This window comes from Callospermophilus lateralis, unplaced genomic scaffold (assembly GCF_048772815.1).
Source record: "Callospermophilus lateralis isolate mCalLat2 unplaced genomic scaffold, mCalLat2.hap1 Scaffold_144, whole genome shotgun sequence".
Classification (NCBI taxonomy): Eukaryota; Metazoa; Chordata; class Mammalia; order Rodentia; family Sciuridae; genus Callospermophilus; species Callospermophilus lateralis.
The window spans coordinates 2,712,078-2,718,712 of NW_027512584.1; the positions used below are offsets into that span (position 1 = coordinate 2,712,078).

At 30.7% G+C, this 6,635-nt stretch overlaps 1 pseudogene; it reads left to right on the top strand.

Moving 5' to 3' along the window:
• Nucleotides 1-2,511: 2,511 nt before the first annotated feature.
• On the top strand, nt 2,512-5,600 carry LOC143640249 (proteasome activator complex subunit 3 pseudogene; annotated as a pseudogene).
• Nucleotides 5,601-6,635: the final 1,035 nt, after the last annotated feature.

The window sequence follows — 6,635 nt, forward strand, 5'->3', positions numbered from 1 at the left end:
TTTGGCCACTTCCACTTATTTAAATTTAGTGTTCTTCAGTTTTTCAATGCATAAAAAGAAAATAATCATACTAATCTGTAAAGTATGTTTTGAGAATTAAATGTGATTTAAAAGCATTTCACATAATATATATTGTGTGTGTATATAATATATATAATATCTGTATTTATAATATATAATAAATATATATGCATATATAAACTATAAGTGCAATATATTTTTAACATATATATTTAAAAATATATATGTTATACACACACACACACACACACACACACACACACACACATTTGTTTTTCTTTCACTGCTGGGCAATCAAAGACAAGGCCTAATACATGATAAGCAGGCACTCTACCTCTGAGCTCTGATCTACATCCCCAAACCTTACATTATGTTATTATTTTGGAATACTTTGACAAAGATATTTGAAGGACAAATTTAATAAAAATTTAGTTTAAGAATCTATTTTAATCAAACACTGAATATTATCAATTTAGTTTTAACAGCTTTGGGTAAGAGGAATCTGAATAAAAAAGGGTTCCAACATTTATGTTTACTTTGAATATTTTCATTTTACTTTAAAAAGTCCTTATGTCCATTTACACATGAAGAAATGAAATTTCATAGCTGATAATTTGTCTTAATTTTACAACAAATAACTAGAGGAATGAGCTGTCTTTTTGATCTCGAGTTTGATATACCAACATAGCCTCTGTGTTGGAATAAAAACAGCCCAAAATATGATGGTGACTAGGTAACTTGTTGTTAAATAAACAAAAAGACAGCATTGAAAAGGCCATGATGTTTACAGCTAATGATTTCACAATTTATCTTTGTGTGCACTACAGCCAGCCCTACCTACTGTTCAAAACAATAATGACCAAAGCTGAAAAAGAAAATTCACTTCTTCTAAACTACATAATTCTTATTATGCAGTGCTTAAGGACATTTAAGTTTCTCCTACACAAATAATAAAAACTGTCACAGAATTTAAAAAATCATAAAGGGCACTGCTTTTGAAGTATAAATACTGATTTTTATAGTGAACATAAAAGCAAATACCATTGAATCATTAATCTGAAAAGAATTTCAAAAGAACATTTAATCCATCTCTTGCCTCAAGATAGCACCGCACCAAAACTATTTCTGTGAGATGCTAAATGCATCCAGAGAAATATTTCTTAAACTTTCCAATAGTTCAGAATTGTAGTCAGCCTGAAAGAAGGCTACATATTATGTACTGTATATAAAATTTATTCTGCCAACTCATGGGTACAAGAATGATTTTTTCCTATAATTTAATATTTATTTTCAGCCTGACCCCCATTGCTTTTAATAAATTTTCTCAGAGTTGTGAATTGAATCATTGAAAAGGTATTTGGTGATTGAGCTAGGAACTGATCTTTGGACCACCAGTGTGAACAGGAATTTGCTGAGATGCTGATTTTGTTTTTCAGCATGACACCTTTCATCCCATGGTTTCTGTGTATTCTTTCACTTAGCTACTTTATTTCCAGACCCTTTCAGAATAGAGGCAGCACACTTATCTTTTTTTTTGAGGTCTTGTCTCCTCACTGCCCCAGTGAAGAAAGCTACTCTCATTCCCTGCAGCTGTATAAAAAGCATTGGATTCTCATTCCTTCCCCACCTCAGATTTGCTTTCTTCTAACTTACCTGTATTCCTAGGCCTTTCTCATTATCTTCACCAAATTGATTGTGGTGAAGAGAGCCATTCTCTTTTGTATATTACTGTGCAACCTGCATGCTAGTAGATAGGGGGAAAAAGATATTTCCTGAAATAAAATAAAAATTCTTCATTTCACACTTAGGTACAGACATTATAAGAAAGTACTGTGTTTTGGAAATTACTTCTTTATCATTGATGTCAACCATAAGAATGAATCCACAAAAGTAAATATCAAACTAAGAAATTCTTTTCAATGTGTGACTATTTCTGTTCCTATTGCTAAAAAAGGAGGAGTAAGTGCTATCTAACCAACTGTTCAACAAGTATCTTGGGGTAGGAAAGTACTTACTGATAGCAATAAATCTCACTCAAGGCTGGGACCTTGAATGGGGCATGACTTAGGGCTTTTGTTGAAATTCATCAATGCCTTGAATAACCTCTTCTCTGAGATAAGTATGTGCTCAATGACCAAAACTTAAAGATGAAAACAAATTATTCCAAAGGAAAAATTCATAAATTTTTAATAAGAATAAACAATTGTCTCCAAATAATTCAAAAAATGATTTGCAGAGAGATGAAAAAATAGATATAAGTATTTATTTACAATTATATTTTAAAATTTAGAAATTTTTCTGAAGTATGTATTTGAAAGGAGCAGATCAAGAATAAGCTATAAAGAATTTGGGCAACATCATTGTATAAAATGACAATATTTTATACATATAATAAGTCCAGAAAAAAGGGCTTGGCTAGATAAATTTATACAACTAACAAAATATACCAATTCAATAAAAATATGGTTTCTAAATATTTATTAGCCTAAAATGGGTTTACATTATCATGTTAAATATACGGTGTTTAAATTTGTAAGTAACAACTTTAATGACAACTTTACCAAAAGTAATATGTATCTGAGAATGTATTTCTATGTGTAGGAAAAAATAAGAAGTCTACATACGTGACAAATTATTAACAGTTTCCTCTAGGTGAAGGTAATAAGTTATTTAATTTTCTTTGATTACTTTATATTTTTATTTCTCTATATAATCATAAAATATTAGTTTTATCTTTATAATGAAACACCACAAATATCAACTGAGGGTTATTTTGAAGTCACAAGGCCCCCCCACTCAAAAATAGAATATTCTTTATCTAGATTGGGTATTTATTCTTAAAATTAGATAATTGAATTTTTATTATTTGAACATTTAAAGTCTTACATTAAATATCAGGGAAGAATTCCTGCTAATAAAGTGGAATATAAAATGATGAATAGGGGAACTAAGGTATCAGGAGGCAGATAAAAGGCAAAAAAAAAAAAAAAAGAAAACAGGGATATAAGGAAAGAAAATATTCATTTTCTACCCATTTTGCTTAGATGACAAAATCATCACTAAAATTTGTCTATGATCTATTTGTCAGAAAGTGTTGTAAAATAGGCATGATATCCATACAGATAACTTTTCAACTCAATTTAAGAATGAATAATTTATATTTCTAAGTAAAGTTTAAAGTACTTTTCAATTGGAACTTTCAATTTAAAGTAATGATTATCAAAGATTTAAAAGGTGAATAAGACCACACTGGGCAAATATCAAAACAATCAACTTTTCTTATTCTTGTGAAGATGTAGTGAGATTGAGAGGACGTTTTCTCATTGCAATAGAGGTTACATATACTCATCAAAGAAGGACTGTAAGATTGATTTTCAAATATCAATCCTCATACCTCTCAAACACATACATAAATTCCATTAAAATAAAATTACATTGCTCAGAATTACATTAACTGTAAGATAGTTTAAAGTTTTCCTATTGCTGAGGAACTATGTTCAAAAATACATTGAAATTTTTTTTCATTTATGTATTTTTGTTCCCAGTGACTCCCATTTAGTTACTAGATTTTTACCTCTAATTTCCAATAAGTTTGTTGAGTCTGTCTTTCCCTGCATCATTATAAATATTTTTCTAGACTGTGGGCAGAGGTGGTTACTTTTTAACAGAAAATTCCACAGGATTTAAAGTTAAGTCCAAGATATATATATATATATATATATATATATATATATATATATATATATATATATATATAGATATAGATAGATATAGATATAGATATAGATATCGCAATGGAGTGCATAAGTTCCCTGAAATATCACATTTGCAGAAGAGAAACATAATTATGTGACTGAAGTGTATGAGCTAAAATGGGCCTGCAGTAAGTATTTTACAACAGAGTCAGAAAATAGTTTTCCTTATATGGAAACAATAGGAATCTAATTTAATATACATACCTATAGAGTTCTAATAATTCATCTAGATTTTTTTTAGAAAACTTTTTCCCTTAAACAAGCATTTTATATTTCTAGCAATGAGCATTTAATAAAATTTATTAAATGGAAGTCTAGAATTGCTTTTCTACTGTTTTGAACATATATATATATATATATATTTTATATATGAAGGAATAAAGAAAGCAATGAAGGAAAGAAAGAAAAGATGGCATGCTGGAAAAAATCATCCAAGTATCATGCTATTTAATAAAATATTAATTTGAATGACTGAAATTTCCACGTGGATTAAGATAGAGATTAATCAATTGACAAAATATTGGAAAAATGAATAAAAATCCTGAGGGAAAATATGTTAACAAATTCCATTGGTTTAAAAACTTGAGATCTGTCATATAGAAAGGTGACTATAGTCAATAATAAAGTATTGCATGTTTCAAAATCATTCAAAGAATTAATTTCAAATATCACCATGAAGCAGGATAAGTGAGCTAATTCACATGCCAATCAAGATGAGTTAATTATTACAAATTGCATACATCACTATCAAATCATATTGCACCCTATAAACACGTACAATTATGATTTGCCAATTAAAATAATATTTGCCAAAAAATTACAAGTGGAAATATATTTAACTGATCATTAGAATGCAAACAAATATTCAGAGATAACTTCAGGAATATAGTGATCAGAAAACCGGGAGGGCAAGAGAGTGAGCAGCACAGAGAAAGTGGTAGATGGACAGACACCATGGAGGGAGAGAGAGAGTCAGGGGTGGGCATCAGGCTCTGGAGAGCAGCAGGGATTCCTCAGATCCCTCTTGTCTACTCCCTGTTGTCTATAGCACCTCTTGTCTCTACAGAAGAGCAGAAACAGCCTGGCCTGACTATGGCCTCATTTTTTTGTAGGGGGATCAAGGTGTAGAGTTCAAGGTTGATTCTTCACAAGTGAGGCAGAAGACTTGATGGGAAGTATTTCTCAAAGTTGTTAGAAATTGATATTTTTTTTTCTTTTTATAGTAATCAAGCCTGAACATCTAGGACTTACTTTCCATACACTGAGACACAAATTTCCTAGTACCTGGCCTCATTCTTTGCACCAATAGCACAATGGACTGGATGTCCCACTTAAGAGAATTGAATTTGGGGTGGTTATAAAGTGGCCTTTCAAAGGACAAATGTATTAATGATGCCCAGCAGAATGCTAAAAAGCTAGCACTAGCTGGTGGGTATAATGGAGGAAGTGAAACCTGAGATTGTTAATTAATCAATGTGTCAAGGCTAAATGTGGATAGAGTTCTTGATTACCAGGATAAAAGATGAAAACAACTTCAGAATGTCCACTTGAAAAGTACAGTTGCAGAACTAAGAACTATTGAGAGCATGCATCTTACCTGAGCCAGATTTCTAGATATTATATTGCACGAGCCAAACTGGTTTCTAAAATTGATATCCCCATGTGAAAGACTATCATCACACTGTGATAGTGATTGATGAAAAAAATACATCAGCCTTAATATCATCATACTGGAGCAAAGAAAACAATATGTCACTCTAACATGAACTGATCTTGAAAAATATCAAGTTCAAAAGGCCTCAGAACAGCAATGCAGAGACATGATACAGAAACCAGTCCCAGGACTAGGGGCTCTGTGGGACTGGCTCAAGATTGACATTGTCATGACTGTGACCTGACTGACCTCCTTAGCTAGACATAATAACCTCACCTCTGTGTCTTTAGGTCAAATCTGAAGAAATTCTTATCTAGTTATAATATATATATATATAATGATTGGATCTATAATATGGAAGTATTTTTATATTTTTCACTGATGTGAATATTGGTGAATAATACATTTTAGCATAATATTTTCTTGCCCCTACACTATTTTTTGTTTGTTGTTTTTATGTTAGATATGGTAAATTTCCTGTAAGTCATGTTATAACTGATACCACTAATATCAACAAGAATGATTTTATAATATTGTTTGTATTTTTATCATTGATCATGACATTTTTCAAGGAGAGGATAAAGGATCTGGATGAAGAGTCTATTTCACCAGGCAGTGAAAAGTAGAGTAGATATAGGAGGTTGACAAAATTTGCAAATATTATTAAAATATTATAGTTATTTCAAAATTATCAATGACATATTCATAATATCTGCTATAAAGTCCTTTCTGATATTTTTTTCTAACTTAAGAAATCGTGGTTGAATTTTAACTTACATAAAGATGGAAGTGTTATATGAGAATAGTCCCTATCTGATAAAACTTTAGGCATTTTACTTTGTAGTAACTTAAAAGAAAATTCTCTGTAATACTCTAGCCATCTCTAATGTACGGGAGAAGCAGTTGGACAGCAAATTAGCTGTTCTGTGTCAATAAGTTCTGAGCAGCCATGTAAACAAAGAAATCTGCTAATCAAAAGCAATTTCTCATGAAACAAAGACAGCAGCTAATTGAGAGCATCTGAGGCTAAAATAAGATTAACTTCAAAATGAAAACCCTTGCAGATTCTTGTAGAAAAGCTCTAGGGATAATAGGGAAACTTATTAGCATTTTAAAAGTAGAGACATTGGTAGAAATGCTGTTTTTCACACTGGCAAAATATTTTTACAAACCCCATAATTAACTTTTTCTCTAGTAAAACTAAA